Source organism: Monodon monoceros, unplaced genomic scaffold, assembly GCF_005190385.1.
Source record: "Monodon monoceros isolate NGI ecotype Baffin Bay Population unplaced genomic scaffold, NGI_Narwhal_1 Super_Scaffold_15, whole genome shotgun sequence".
Classification (NCBI taxonomy): domain Eukaryota; kingdom Metazoa; phylum Chordata; class Mammalia; order Artiodactyla; family Monodontidae; genus Monodon; species Monodon monoceros.
Window position 1 is genome coordinate 20,216,314 of NW_021703771.1, and position 17,453 is coordinate 20,233,766.

Below are 17,453 nucleotides of genomic sequence, written 5' to 3' on the forward strand. Positions count from 1 at the left end.
GGTGCTGGTGGGTGTGTCACTGAAGCATGCAAATGTATTATAATGAGCGTATAATGAGGGTCAAAGGCAACTGGAGGTCAGATCTTCTACCATCTTGGGCCTAGTGAGTTCTAATCAGGTCTTGTTTTTTTCTCTTTGCAGTTTCCCCCTGAAACTAAGGCAAAAGTAATTGGTTCCCATTCGAGAGAGGGGCAGGGGAATGATTCTGGGGCAACAGCCTTGGTAACGATACCATAAACCCAAATAGACCTTGGCACCATTCTCTGTCTTAAATATATATCTGTTAAGATTGAAGCAAGGCGTTAGATATCTCTGTTGGGGTGTTTCAGTCTTAGAGGTATGGCGTAGTGGGGCAGCAGAAGTCATGGCAATTTTTTGCTCAACAACCTCATCCCTTCCAATTTTTACCTATTATCACAAAATGATAGATTCTGAAGATAGATTCTTCTGAGAGCAAAAAAAAGAGCCTCAGTAAGACAAAGTAGCCATCTTTTATTTCATTCAGTAACAAACTCCTGGCAAAGCTCCATGACTTATGTAAATACCTTGGCATTAGAATTAGGAAGGAAGAAGATAATTGGTGGGAGGCACACTAACTCTTATGTTTGATTTGAAAATGAAACCATATTTCTTCTGATGGAAAGTAAGTGCGATTGGGCTCATTGGTTTGACAAAAGGGCTGGTTTGATCGACTTTTTTTTTTTTTTTTTTTTTTCCGGTACGCGGGCCTCTCACTGTTGTGGCCTCTCCCGTTGCGGAGCACAGGCTCCGGACACGCAGGCTCAGCGGCCATGGCTCACGGGCCCAGCCACTCCGCGGCATGTGGGATCTTCCCGGACCGGGGCACGAACCTGCGTCCCCTGCATCGGCAGGCGGACTCTCAACCACTGCGCCACCAGGGAAGCCCTGATCGACTATTTTACATGTCAGATATTTTCCAGAGATTGAATGAACTAAATGTAAATATCCAAGGATTTAAGAAAAAAATAAGTAAATCACATATAATAAGATAAAATATGTTTGCAAAACGGAATTGACATTAACAATTTTTCAACTTTCCCAACCCTTTCTGGGTAAACTGATATGCTTCTAAGTAAACCGGTAAGAGTAACTAATTCTCATTTGATAACTCTGAGTGAAGCCCTATTGGGAGATTCGCAGATATGAGAGAATTCTAATGACTAAGTAACAAATACTTTGCAAGTTAGGAGGTTTCTAATTCTGTGCTTTCAACAAAATTGAAGGAGCACCTAATCAAGCTGTCAGGTGCTGTATTTTTAGCACATAACTTGAAAGAAGGTTTTAAAAATTGAGTAATATTACCACAATAAAACTTCTTCCATTCCCATTACTTACAGGAATAAAGATTTCTCAGAGCTTACATCATTAAATTTTTTTTTGAAAATTGAATAGGACTGATGTTGAAAATTCCATCTTCTTCTAATGATAAGTAATAGTTATCCATAGATGCACGTAAAATGTGATCAGTAAGAGTCGCCACATCATGGGACCGCCGTGAACAGTAAATAAACTAACACAAAAAGGACATAGACCATGTGTGGCAAAAAATCAACAGCAATACACATTAACTATTATTATTATCATTATCATTATTACCCCTGTACTTGGCATAGAAGTGACAATCATATGAATCACAGCTGTATCCACATGCACTTCCAAAATGTTTTATGTTAATAATTATTTATCAAATCATAATATATGTATGTTGTTTTGGTAAATTGGCCCTGAAAATATTTTTTGTGGCAGAGAAGTATATTAGAATTATCTACTAGAGATTTTCAAACATTAGATATATTACATTAGGATAAAAAGTATGTGGGGAAGTGCAAGAGAAATAAGTCTGAAAGAAAAGGTGGCAATGTAAAACTCCTAAGTTAAAGAAGAATTTGTTTATGTATTTTTTAAATGGCTTATGATACATATGAAGGTGGTATAGTATTTGGATTCTATATGATACATTTTAAACAGTGATGTAACCATTTTAATGTAAAATATCAAAGTTACCTGTGATCATTTTGTAACATATAGAAATATCAAAGCACTATGTCAGGTGCCTGGAACTAACATAGCATTGTAGGTCAATTACACTTCAATTTTTTAACTAATAATAAATAAATGTATCAAACTTAGAATATGGAGGAATTTATACACTTTGCAACTACTTAAAATTACCACGAATTTTTTTTATAACCTAAAAAAGAGACTGGGCACATCTATTATGAAAATATCGTGAAGACCACTGCCCTGGAGCTCTGTCTTTTGTTTCCACTCACTCTGTACCACCTGCTCACTCACTCTCATTGCTCAGTTAGCCTCTTTATCATCAACCTTATGTATCTGGAGAGAGAGAGAGGGAGAGAGAGAGACAGAATATGTATGTAAATAATTATTATATACAAAATATAATATGGGGCTTCCCTGGTGGTGCAGTGGTTAAGAATCCACCTGCCGGTGCAGAGGTCACGGGTTCAAGCCCTGGTCAGGGATGATCCCACATGCCGCGGGGCAGCTAAGCCTGTGCGCCACAACTACTGAGCCTGCGTGCCACAACTACTGAAGCCCGTGCGCCTAGAGCCCGTGCTCCACAACAAGAGAAGTCACTGCAATGAGAAGCCTGTGCACCGCAATGAAGAGTAGCCCCCGCTCGCGGAAACTAGAGAAAGCCCACGTGCAGCAACGAAGACCCAGCACAGCCCAAAATAAATAAATAAATAAATTTATTTTAAAATATGTATATATATAATATGTATAGAGAGAATATATAATATGTATAATTATTATATTCTCTCTATATCTATCTGGCCCCTGGTGGCGTTTGGGAAAGTAACTCATAATCAAGTAATCAAGCACTTCAGTATTTCTCAGCAAAACATATATGTGTGTGTATACATAGATAGACACAATTTTTCTAAAATTAAGACTTTAAAAAAATCTTTGAATTCTGAAACACATCAGTCCCCAAGGGATTGTGAACCTGAAGAGATATAAAAAATCTATCATACACAGTCTTCCTTTCACCATGCATTTGACCTATTAGGTAGCGACTGGGGTTGAAGCTGGGTCTTAGAAACATTTTAAATGAGTAATAATGGGCACCATACAACTAATTTCCATTTACCATTTCCTGTTTACTAGAAACTTCTTAAAATCTCCTTCACGGGCTTCCCTGGTGGCGCAGTGGTTGAGAGTCCACTTGCCGATTCAGGGGACACGGGTTCGTGCCCCGGTCCAGGAAGATCCCACATGCTGCGGAGCAGCTGGGCCCATGAGCCATGGCCACTGGGTCTGCGCGTCCGGAGCCTGTGCTCCGCAACGGGAGAGGCCACAGCAGTGAGAGGCCCACGTACTGAAAAACACACACACACACACACAAATCTCCTTCACTTACAGTCTCAAGGAAATGCTGGTAAACTTGCTTGACTTTTCTGGAGATAATAATATAGATCCTAAAAGTTAGCCTTTTCATGTTTCTGCTTCTTTACCCAAATGTTAAAGCCTTTCTCCTTTTATTACCCAGGAGGACTTTTACTTGTGCCCCCAGAATCCCACTAAAGGGAGTTTCTGATTCATTCGCCCCTTAGGGGCATCTCAGCGTCCTCTTTTCTAACAGATGTAACAGGTTGGTTCTAACATTTGCATTTTTTTCACCTTTGTTTCTCTAGCTCAAAATTTCTAGAATTCTGTTTCTGTAATTTGCCATCAATACTTTTGTCATTTTCCTCTTTTCTATTTCCAATTCTCTCCTTTCCTTAATTGTCCCCAAAATAATCATTCACCTATTTTGGAAATAAATTTTTCATGATTACCAAAATGCATGCAAAAATAAAATTAAGTATATTAGAATTTCATATAAAGGGAACTTGCACTTAGGGAAGGATTGCTGGCTTTACAAGTCTTTGAATATAATTTCTAGCCATTACTTTCATGCAGACAGCCCTGATTCTCTATATATGCACCACAGCCACAATAATTTATGGGATAATGTGACTTTTCCCGAAAGATGAGACTGATAATTCGTGTTCTCAGTCTGATCATCCTAAAGTTTCTCTATACCACACTTTTCAAGACTGTGGCTTTTGCTGTGGTAGATGGTTCAAATCATAAGACTCTCTACTTATTAAACTAGGCACACATCAAGTAAAAAATCTTAAGCTCTGTGTATGTGACAATAATTAGGGGTACATGATGATTTTTCCACAAGACTCGCAGAGAAATTTTGTGATCTGTACGAATTGTAAAAGCATGGACCTAACAGAGGAAGATGTGAGACCCCTAATCCCTGAGGTAACATTAAGGGCTTCTCTGTCATTTGTGAATAGTTCTGTTCTCTCAGCAATGCTCTCTCAAGTAAGTAACAGTTGGTGTCTCTTTGTCACCGGCATTTTATGACTAGACCCAGCTCCAGCCCTGACATCATGACACATAAGAAGAAAGAAGCTATAGTTTATGTTCATCATAATGCATTCCTGCAGACTAAAAGTCAATAACCACTTGACATTCAGAAAACGTCCTCATGCTGGCAAGTCCAATGCTTCAGTCTGCTGGGGCTGCCATAACTAAATACCATAGACTGTGGGGCTTAAACAGAAGACATTTATTTTCTCAGCTCTGGAGGCCAGAAATCCAAGATCAGGGTGCCATCATGGTTGGGTTCTGGTGAGGATTCTCTTCCTGGATTGCGCATTGCCACCTTCTTGCTATGTCTCCACATGGAGAGAAAGAGGGCAAGTTCTCGCATCTCTTCCTAAAAGTCACTAACCCCATCATGAGGGTCCCACCCTGATGACCTCATCTAAATCTAATTACCTCCCAAGGATCCTATCTCCAAATACCATGACAATGGAAGTTAGAGCTTAAACATATTAATTTCGGTGTTGGGGGGGGACATAATTCAGTCCGTAACAGCTTCATAATACCTTTTCCAAGCAAGCAATGAAATAGTTATGCAGAGGCTAGGTTCCATGGGAAAAGCCCCCGAAAGGAGTGATGTAGCAATAGAGGTACAGGTGCAAGGGCTTTATCGTAAACTTTACGCGTACCTGCACACACCAACACCACACCCACACACAATTTCACAACATGACATCTGAAAAATTTCCCCAAACTGCAGTGCTTGGTTCTGAACATCAGCAGCAATGCACTCTCCTGTTTGTTTCTATTAGGGAAATTTACATTTCAGAATAATTTGGGGTGTTTTTTGACGATTGCACCTGAAGACTAGCCAGAGAAACAAAAGTAAGGAGCAGTCACTCTCCCCTGGCCCTTTTGCCTGCTGAAGGGAAGTCTCCTTGTATATCTATATCCACAACTGAACCTTCAGAAAGAGCACTTCTTTGCCCGTTATGGGATTGAATCAGTTAAGGAAAAAAGGAGTTGTTGTCATTTATCATTAATTCTTTTCAGTTTCTGCATGCATCCATGCTGCAGTGATTGGATTTAGCCTAGAGGAGATTCCAGAAATAAAAGATTATCCTTTCGAATACCTGTTCCTTCCTTGCTTGGTTTTTGTGTTTGTTTTATTTTTACTAATAACCAATATGTCTCTGCCTTCCACCCAAGACCTACCTCTCCTCCATGAATCTTATTTCATTCCACTCTGAATTTTTCCTTTTTCTGGCTTTTAAAACATGTATTGTGGACTTCTCTGGTGGCGTAGTGGTTGAGAGTCCTGCCTGCCAGTGCAGGGGACACAGGTTCGAGCCCTGGTCCAGGAAGATCTCACATGCCGCAGAGCAACTAAGCCCGTGTGACACAACTACTGAGCCTGCATGCCACAACTACTGAAGCCTGGGTGCCTAGAGCCCGTGCTCTGCAACAAGAGAAGCCACCGCAGTGAGAAGCCCATGCACCACAAGGAAGAGTAGCTCCCACTCACCACAACTAGAGAAAGCCTGCGTGCAGCAACAAAGACCCAACGTGGCCAAAAATAAATAAGTAAAATATTAAAAACAAACAAACAACAAAACATGTATGGCTGCACAATCACTTCCTCAATAGTTTTCTAAGGTGGTCACACATTAATATTCAATAAACATTTGTTTGATTCATTGATATTCTTTATAAATATTTCTAGTCTATTAATTAGATATCCATTACACAGTTCTTAAAAAGAGAGAGTGAGAACAGGAGAGAGAGCAAGTTGTGTGCCACTGAGTTTCTTCCTGGAAGCCTCTTCATGGTTTATGCCACCCAAAGCATCTCATCTGATCCACAGGGCCACCGGGCAGAAAGCAGGGCACCAGACATACCCACTCTTGGATGCCTCCATGGATCTGGATAGTCTATCAACATCATCCCTCTCCCACCCCAGACTTCTGTTTGGAGAGGTGAGGCAACCTTTCAAGGGACAACTCACCAACATTTAACTCTTGTTTTCTTTCCAATGTACTCTTCCTCTCCCAGTGCAGGATGAAAAACAAATTTTTAAAAAACTTTTTGCTCTGTTGACGGAAAAAAATGCACAACCTAAAAGGTGAGAGTTATGTTTTATTTGGTGGACAAAACTGAGGACTTAAGCCTGGGACACAGCATCTCAGATAACTCTGAGAGACTGCTCCAACGAGGCAAGAGAGGGGGAGCCAGGATGTATAGGAGTTTTTGCAACGAAGACCAGGTAGTCAGAACATCAAACGATTACTGGGAATTAAGGAAAACCAGATGATCTCAAGTTAAGGAATTTAGTGCTTTTCTATTTACTAGAAGATGCAAGAGTCTGGGCTCACTGAAATCATTCCTTTGATATGCGAGCTATCTGGGGCCAGTATCCTGTGCTCTCTCATCCTGAGTGTCCTCAGGGTGTACCTTTGGGAGTGGCTGCATTGGCTGACTGCTAGTTGGGGGATTGGGGGGCACCCTGCCTCTATCCTGAGTTGCCTCAGGACTCACCATCCTGGTGGCTGTAATGTGATGGCTTGATGGCTGTGACATCCTTTGTTTACTGATATGGCACCAATGTTTTTCATTCACAGCTCTCAGGTAGGAATGAAAGGAGGTCAGGGCAAAGTGGAACTCACTTATCAAGTATTTTTTCCAGCCTTTCTGCCTTATACTTGGTCCTGGAGATTCAAACTTTAAAAGCAAGGAAACAAATGAACAAAAACAAGAAGTTGCTGCTTTGGGAGTTTCCTGGTGGTCCAGTGGTTAGGACTCTGTGTTTTCACTGCCAAGGGCCCGGGGTTCAATCCCTGGTCTGGCAACTAAGATCCTGCAAGCCGTACGGCGTGGCCAAAAAGAAAAGGAAGTGGCTGCCTTGGTTCGCTAGTTCCATTATCTTTGGGATGTCAGTGGCCTAACTTCCATCCCACTGCACTATTGGGGATGGGCTAGGGAAACAAAAGAAAACAGAGGGGACCACATCCATTACTACTTTGGAACATCTTTGGGGTTCAGATTATGGTAATTTTGTTCAATATCCAAGGTAGTCTAATAATAATTGAAGGACTTATTAAAATAATACATTTGAGAAACAGGATTTAGTAATAAATTTAAATAATTATTTTAAAATGGATCATAAATTTATGTTTGTCCTAGATTCCTGCAGTTTTCTCCATTTCTTAGCTCAAGCCACAACTTACCCTATCAACAACTTTTTTTTTCTACAGAAATCCATTAACAATTTATATCTGTAAAGAGCAATTTTGATCATTTGACTGCTGTGAAAAGCAGTGGTTTGCTTTCAGCAAAGGTGACATTTTGCCCCTAATCAAGTAAGAGAATAGCTGTGTGAGGAGCTGTTATCTTGGTGCTAAAAAAATGGAGACTGTGCATCCCTAACAAAGAATGCGTTTGCAAGCTGTTGATCCCAGGGGAGATTTAGAGGAGGAAGTTAATATTTTCTTGCTAAATTCTATATCACCATAATACTTTGAATTGATTGTAAATAATGCAAAGGTTTGTATGAGTGAAAATTATCTATATACAAAGAGCTGCAGGAAAGTAAATTTAGCTGCTGAAGATATATATGTTATAAAGCTTTTTATTAAGTGGTTAATATTACATTCTTCTCCCAATATTTTCCACATTCTTCGTACTACTACTCAACTATGTTACAAGAGGAATTTATTACATTCATTGTATTCCCATAAATCTTTAAAAAAATATTATATTGCTTTTCATTTTATTTCACTACTATTGTTTTTCCACTAAGCAATGATTTTTACCATGAGGCTGAAATCAATAGACATTTAACAAGTACTATACACAGGTTTATCATCAATCAAAAACCCCAAGGACCTAACACAGCACTTACTAAAATTGACTTTGAATTCATCCTTGCTATTGTATTTTGTGAAACTTCTTTTAGAGGATCTGGTTCATTTTACTGAGAAAATGATGCACTCCTCAATAATAATTGACAAAAGATTTAAGGAAATGTAATTCAGAAAAAAAAATCATTTACTGCACATAGCTGAAACATGAAAATTTGGAACCCTTTTCTTCCACACTCCTTCTGCCTTGGTAATACCGTAGAGAAGGATATTTTGTGACTAATTTGGTTTTATGTAATTTTTACACAGCAAACCTTCACTCAAAAGGAGATTGAAGATAGAGTGTTTGCTTTCCAGGAAGGGAAAACCAAACTAATATATTTGAGGAAAAGCTGCAAAAAAACCCATGAAGTTGCCTTTGGTTATCTGATTATACCTACCTACCCCCAAGTCATGAAATTAAAACAAGTCAAAAACATAAGGATCAAGTTATTAAAATGATTGTAGCACTTTAGAATTAGAATATAGCACTAAATACTACTAGAAGGGAAAATATATAGTTAACATTAAGGAAAGTTGAAAATATGTGTACGGTTGGACCTACAGATCAAAAGAATCTAGGTACTGCTAGATTCTTTTGATCTGTAGGTTGATTCAAACTCAATTTTAGTAAGTGCTGTGTTAGGTCCTTGGGGTTTTTGATTGATGATAAACCTGTGTATAGTACTTGTTAAATGTCTACTGATTTCAGCCTCATGGTAAAAATCATTCCTTAGGTATAAAGATCCAGAGATGATAGAAATGAGCTGTCATGCCAGGACCTCAAACTTTTTGTACATCAGTTTCCTTGTATAATCCTCCGTCATCTGGTTACCTCTTCCTTCATTGTAGCCTATCACAGTCCAACCTGCAGTACTTCTTTGGGTTCTGGAACCCGCCTGCGGGTTTCTGCCACCTGTCAGGAGGAATTTGATGGCTGAGTGTTTACCAAAGAATAATTCTCACTTATATTAACATGGCACAGCATCAACAGGGCTATAGGAGCACTCTCCCTCCACCTAGAGAAACTTGTAGCCATTATTTTTACACGTTATCCTCACTAAATTGAACTCAGTATTGTTTGAAATGGCAATGCTGTATGTATATGCATGTATACGGTTGTAAAGGAAACTTCTTAGGGAATGTTTTCTTTCTTCTCTTTTTTTTATTAATTTTTATTGGAGTATAGTTGCTTTACAACGTTGTGTTAATTTCTGCTGTATGGCAAAGTGAATCAGTTATATGTATACATATATCCCCTCTTTCTTAGATTTCCTTCCCATTTAGGTCACCACAGAACATCAAGTAGAGTTCCCTGTGCTCTACAGTAGGTTTTCATTAGTTATTTTATTCATAGTAGTGTATATATGTCAATCCCAGTCTCCCAATTCATCCCACCCCCAACAGGGGAATGTTTTGATAGTTGAGAAAAGGAAAAGAAAGGAAAGGAGTAAAGGAGTAAACATTTTGTAGAGAATAAAATTTAGCAATTAGAAATAAATCTCTGCAAGAAACTGGGGATATTGTAAGACTAACCATAAAATCTCTGGGCCCTTCTGTAGTCAATCTGTCCTCTGCATAAAAGCTCTCAGAGGGCTACCTCTCCCCTTTCTCCCGCCTTTTGGTTTATAAATTGGAGTCAGGGGTATTTTGTTGAAAAGGACCAGCAAACCAAGAGGGTAGGGCTTCCCCGGTGGTGCAGTGGTTAAGAATCTATCTGCCAATGCAGGGGACACGGGTTCGAGCCCTGGTCCGGGAAGAGCCCACATGCAGCGGAGCAACTAAGCCCATGCGCCACAACTACTGAGCCTGCACTCCAGAGCCCGTGAGCCACAACTACTGAAGCCCGCGTACCTAGAGCCCGTGCTCACAAGAGAAGCCACCGCAGTGAGAAGCCCGCACACCGCAATGAAGAGTAACCCCTGCTCGCTGCAACTAGAGAAAAGCCCGCGCGCAGCAACGAAGTCCCAACACAGCCAAAAATAAAAAATAAATAAAATAAATTTAAAAAAACAAAAAGGGGATAAGGCCCATTTAAAATTTGCAGTTTATGAAAAGGCAGGGCCTCTGGTCAGGTCCAAGTCTTCTCAAGTTCTCTAAGGCTAATATTATTTTTGCAGAATATGATACTTGAGTATGTGGTAATCTATAAAATATGAGAAGAAAAATGAGGGCAATAACCATCACTCCAAGCTTTAGTTAATATTCCTTTAGAACAGGGTGATTTTTCAGAGCCTTAAATGCTTATAACTGAAAATAGCTTTTATGAATAAGAACAAGGTAGATTCTGGCCAGATCAATACCTTGTTTTCAAGGGGCCAGGTTCTCATTCTATGTAACTATGGAAATCAGACTACACAGGAAGGCAATCTTCCCCAGAGAGAGATGGGTACAAGTGAACCTTCTGATACTGCTAGTGAAATTAAAGTTCCAAATCCAGCTATGTTGATTGAATTCAACACACTCTAATGGGCATATGCCCCCTCTTAGTATGCTTTATTTTAGTAAAGGGGAACAAAGCACAAATAACATGATTGAAAGGCTTACTCGGCTTCTGAGTATCATGCCACTGAACAAGCGCGGAAACGCCCTCTGCATCAAGAATCTGGAGTCTATTTAATATAACGTCCTTTACATTAAATAATAATAACACATTAGCAGTTGGCTTTAATACATTGTATCTAAGTCAAATTACTGTTATTTTTTCTAACATCTATCTTAAATATGTCTATTTTAAAATTTCAAGTTGTTGGTCCTAATTATACTAAAATTGATCAGTTTAAAAACTATTTTCCTTCCATGACATTAGCACTTGTGTTAGTTTCCTATGACTACTGTAATATATTATCAAAACTTAGTAGCTTAGAATAATACAAATTTGTTACCTTACAGTTCGGGAGGTTAGAAGTCCTAAAGGTTTTTACTGTGCTAAAATCAAGGTTTTGGCAGGGCTGCATTCCTTCTGGAGGCTCTAGGAGAGAATCCATCTTCTTGCCTTTTCCAGTTTCTAGAGGGCCCTGATTTCCTTGGCTGGTAGCTCCCTAACATCTGCAAAGCCAGCAATGGCGAATCAAGTCTTTCTCACATCGAATCAATCTTCATATTCATGTGTATCATTATTTTAGGTTCCACATTCATGTGATATCATATGATATTTGTCTTTGTCTGACTTATGTCACTTAGTATGATAATCTCTAGGTCCATGTTGCTGTAATTTCTTTTTTATGGCTGAGTAATATTCAAATATATATATATATATATATCACATCTTCTTTATCGATTCATCTGTCAATGGACATTTAGGTTGCTTTTATGTCTTGGCTATTATACATAGTGCTGCTATGAACATTGGGGTGCGTGCATCTTTTCGAATTAGAGTTTTCATTGTTTCTGGATTTATGCCCAGGAGTGGGATTGTAGGATCATACGATAAGTCTATTTTTAGTTTTTTAAGGAACCTCCATACTGTTCTCAGTAGTGGCTGTACCAATTTACATTCCCACCAACAGTGTAGGAGGGGTCCCTTTTATCCACACCCTCTCCAGCATTTATTATTTATTATTATCTTCAATATTTTGGAATAGTTTGAGAAGGATAGGTATAAGTTCTTTATATATTTGGTAGAATTCCTCAATGAAGCCATCTACTCCTGGACTTTTGTTTGCAAGGACTTTTTAAAATCACAGATCCTATTTCATTTCTAGCAACTGGTCTGTTTCTTCTTTTTTTTTAATTGGAGTAGAGTTGATTGACAATGTTGTGTTAGTTTCAGATGTACAGCAAAGTGATTTGGTTATACATATAAATGTATTCATTCTTTTTCAAATTCTGTTACCAATATAGATTATCACAGAATATTGAGTAGAGTTCCCTGTGCTATATAGTAGGTCCTTGTTGGTTATCTATTTCATATATAGTAGTGTGTGTATGTTAATCCCAAGCTCCTAATTTATCCCTCCTCCCCATGCTACCCCTTTGGTAACCATAAGTTTGTTTTCTAAGTCTGTGAGTCTGTTTCTGTTTTGTAAATAAGTTCATTTGTATCATTTTTTAAAATTAGATTCCACATATGAGTGATATCATTGTCTGTTTAGTCTTGACTCAATCTTGGCAGGCTGTATGTTTGTAGAAATTTGTCCATTTCTTCTAGGTTGTCCAATTTATTGGCATGTAACTGTTCCTCTTATGATTTTTTGTATCTCTGCGGTATTGGTTTTTTTTTTTTTTTTTTGCGTACATGGGCCTCTCACTGTTGTGGCCTCTCCCGTTGCGGAGCACAGGCTCCGGACGCACAGGCTCAGCGGCCATGGCTCACGGGCCCAGCTGCTCCGCGGCATGTGGGATCTTCCCGGACCAAGGCCCGAACCCGTGTCCCCTGCATCGACAGGCGGACTCTCAACCACTGCGCCACCAGGGAAGCCCTGCGGTATTGGTTTTTATTTCTCCTCTTTCATTCTTATTTTGTTTATTCAATTAAATCAGACACAGTTTTAAACAATTGTTAACTCTGTATAATATTAATATGAAATTCCATGAATATACTATGTTTGAAATTGTTTATTAATTTAGATGTTAAAAGATACCCTTAAGGGGAAAACTTATTCTCTTACATCAATAAAGGAATATTAAGGACTTCCCTGGTGGCGCAGTGGTTGAGAGTCCACCTGCCAATGCAGGGGACACGGGTTTGTGCCCCGGTCCGGGAAGATCCCACATTCTGCGGAGCGGCTGGGCCTGTGAGCCATGGCCGCTGAGCCTGCGTGTCCGGAGCCTGTGCTCCGCAACGGGAGAGGCCACAACAGTGAGAGGCCCGCGTACCGCAAAAAAACAAAAAAGGAATATTAAGACTGAGCTAATGTTTCCTTCTTATTTAATATTTCTGCTGATAGAATGGCTTTCTGGTATATTATTCCCCTTTTATATTACTGACAAATGATAAGTGGCTTGATTTCTAGTAATAGTTACATGTTATATATGAAATATTCAGTGAACCAAGGAGGCAACTTCTTTTACCTTTCCCTCAAGATGCCAGGGTCTTGCTGTCATTTCCATTCCTCTAGGATTTCCTTCTTTGGTGCTCTGCCCTATGTCAAGTGTAGAAAGTAACTGAACACTTACAAGTACTCAACTGTCTGCAGCTTTGGTGCATCATTTAGAAAGTAAGAATCATTTCTTAGTGAGTGCTGACTGGCACAACACAGCAGGGGAGTAAAGCTGAAAAGAGAAACCATGAGAAATTTACGTTTCTTTTTGCTTGCGTTTCCTGTCAAACGAGTAAAAGCAGGACTTAAAAATGAATCAAATGTGCTTTAAATAAACTTTCAAGGTTGCATGAGTAGTGTCTTATCATCTTTATTTTTCTCATCATTCTTGCAAATTGTGACTTGTATAGACCCCCTTCAGTAAATATTTATAGAAAGATCTGAAATTTTCTATTGTGAGTTTGCTAAAAAGCAATACGGATATTGGGTGAAGTTAAATTTGTAATTTATTTAGTCTGCAGAGAATGATATAGACTTGATTGGAAGCTCCAAGTCCTCACAACGCAATGGAAAATTTTGCCAAAAAGTGAAGGACACAGGAAAAGAGGCTCAACATCACCAATTATTAGAGAAATGCAAATCAAAACCATAATGAGGTATCATCTCACACTTGTCAGAATGGCCATCATCAAAAAATCTACAAACAATAAGTGCTGGAGAGGGTGTGGAGAAAAGGGAACCCTCCTACACTGCTGGTGGGAATGTAAATTGGTGCAGCCACTATGGAAAACAATATGGAGGTTCCTCAGAAAACTAAAAGTCACACTACCATATGATCCGACAATTCCACTCCTGCATATACATCTGAAAAAAAACTGAAAACACTAATTTGAAAAGATACATGCACCTCTATGTTTATAGCAGCACTATTTACAATAGCCAAGACATGGAAGCAACCCAAATGCCCATCAAGAGATGATTGGCTTAAGATGTGGTATACACACACACACACACACACACACACACACACAATGGAATGTTACTCAGCCATAAAAAAAGAATGAAATATTTCCAGTAGCAGCAACATGGGTGGACCTAGAGAATATTATGTTTAGTGAAGTAAGTCAGACAGAGAAAGACAAATACTATACGATATCCCTTATATGTGGAATCTAAAAAATAATACAAATGAATGTATATACAAAACAGAAATAGATTCACAGACTTACAGTTACCAAAGTGTATGTGGGGGGAAATTTAGGGGTACGGGATTAACAGATACAAACTACCATACATAAAACAGAGAAGCAACAAGGATTTATTGTATCACACAGGGAGGTATATCCAATATCTTGTAGTAACCTATAATGGAATATAATCTGCAAAAATACTGAATCACTATGCTGTATAACTGAAACTAACATAATATTGTCAATCAACTATACTTCAATTTAAAAGAGATCCTCAGTTTGTCCCAAAGTTTAAGAAATGCTCATCAAGGGCTTCCCTGGTGGCACAGTGGTTGAGAGTCCGCCTGCCGATGCAGGGGACATGGGTTCGTGCCCCGGTCCGGGAAGATCCCACGTGCCACGGAGCGGCTGGGCCCGTGAGCCATGGCAGCTGAGCCTGTGCGTCCGGAGCCTGTGCTCCACAACGGGAGAGGCCACAACAGTGAGAGGCCCGCGTACAGCAAAAAATAAAAACAAAAAGAAATGCTCATCAAAATGAGCTATTAATTTTAAATTATGAAATTGTTTTAAAAGCTTGACAAAACATAGTTCTACTAAGAATTCCTGGGAAACCGGTCCTTTTCTACACTGTTGATGGGACTATAAGCTGGTCCAACATTTTGGAAGGGCAATTTAGCAACATCTGACTAAATTAAAATCACAAATTGCTTTGATTCAACAAATCTTCATTGGAGAATTTATCGCATACATACTTACTTGCTCAGATAATCAAATATATGCACAAGGAAGGCCACTGCAGCATTTTTATAGTTAAAAAAAAAAAGAAAAGAGAAAAGAACCAACTTGTTCCTCCATGAAATAATTAATTAAATTACCTTCATTTATACCATGGAATATCATAGGGTCATTACAAAGAATGATGATATAGAAAATTTGTAAATTAATTTTTAAGAGAAAAAAGTAAAGTGGGAGACTGTCCAGCTGAGTGGTATGAGTAGATTTGTTAAGAAAGCAGTGGTGATAAACACATATTGCTTATATATGCAGAAGAAATTTTTTTTTTTTTTTTTTTTGCTACCGTGGGGCTCATGGGATCTTAGTTCCCCCACCAGGGATTGAACCTGGGACCTTGGCAGTGAGATTACAGAGTCCTAACCACTGGACCACCAGGGAAAAGAAGAAAATTCTTAAGAATAAATAAACCATTGTTGAGTCAAGTAACAGGGTGGGACTTGATCCTGGAGGTTAGGAATGGAGGAAGGTGTTTATTTTCTATTTTATGTCTTTCTTTGCTGTTTGAAAATTTTATGTAATTTTAAAATTAATGGCACCTAATTAGCAATTTTAGGAAGTCTCAGAACCATGGATATTTGGAATTTACAAATCAAATTTTACATTGTCTTTCTTCCCTGTCCACTTACCCTTATATGTATAAAAAATACATGTCATTAAGACTTATAAATACAGGGAGAATTTTTTTTTTTTTTGGTTGCTCGGCATGTTCCCTTACCAGGCATGGGGAATCTTAATCCCCTGACCAGGGATTGAACCCGTGCCCCTTGCACTGGGAGTGCAGAGTCTTAACCACTGGACCACCAGGGAAGTCCAATACAGACAAAACTTTGAGCTCTCTTCCCCTACCCCTTCACACCACTTCTGATAGAGCTGTTAAGAAGTAATATTCTCCTCAACAAGTAGCCTTGCTAGGGAATGCATGAGGAACAGGTTGAAAAATGCACGTTTATTGAGAACACACCTCCCATGTGCTGCACATTGAACTAGGGGCTTAGGAGTCAAATGATTCACAAAACAAAGGCTTTGGATAACAGGATGATTAGAACAAATTATGAAGAGTTAGCTATAACTTTTTTTTTTTTTTAAGTGCTTTGTGCCCGTTGGTGGTGGGTGGAGCAAGAAGGAAAGTGTTTAGGCTTTTTTTTTCTTTCTTTTTTTTTTTTTTGCGGTACGCGGGCCTCTCACTGTTGTGGCCCCTCCCGTTGCGGAGCACAGGCTCCGGACACGCAGGCTCAGCGGCCATGGCTCACAGGCCCAGCCGCTCCGCAGAATGTGGGATCTTCCCGGACCGGGGCACGAACCCGTGTCCCCTGCATCGGCAGGCGGACTCTCAACCACTGCGCCACCAGGGAAACCCTCTTTCTTTTTTTACAAAATTGGTACAAGGGCCATGAGTCAGAGGGAAGGAAGGGAAGGCAGAAATTAGACAACTACAGGCCTAGAACAGTATGATCTGAAGGATCCTGAAGTGATGGTTAGAAAGCAGGTTTCTAGGGCCCAACTCCAGTCTACTTAGTCAGACTTTCTAGAGGTGTGGCCTGAGAATCTGCCTTTAAGTCAAATTATTCAAGTGATCTTTATGCACACTAAAGTTTTAGAGGTTCTGCTGTAAGATAATTCAGATCCTGAAGGATAAGCCCTACCTGGACTGAGAGGTAATCTTCTTACATTTATTTTCTCCTTAGATTTCTAGGATGGTAGTAAGGTCCCACATTAAGCATGCGCTAGATGTTAGTGCGTAAACTCGTGGTAAAGAAATTGAGAAAAGATTGTTATGTTAAGAAAACAATTGGACTGGAAATTTAGACTCTCTCGAGAACACAATACAAAAATCAATATTGTGACAAAATGTAAGAGAAAAGACAAAATTAAATTAGATCTAAAGCACAGATTAAGTTTGTGAAAGGGAAAGCTAGAGCCTGTGTTTTTGCAGTTCATCTGATAGAGTGTAACAACTGAGCATCTATCTTGCCTTCTTTTGAGTCTACTTGCTATAACTTTTGATTATAGATAATTTTGTTGATAAAAAGTAGAGTCCCCAAAATATTTGAAAGGCAGTTGTAAAGAAGTTCCTAAAGTTTAGAGAGCATCATTGCTCATCCTGTATAGTCTAGGATATTTTAGATAATATGAGGATAAGTGTAAATCTATATCTATGACAGTCAAAAATAAACAGAATTGAATTTAGTTCAATGGGCATTTATTGACTACTTAATTTT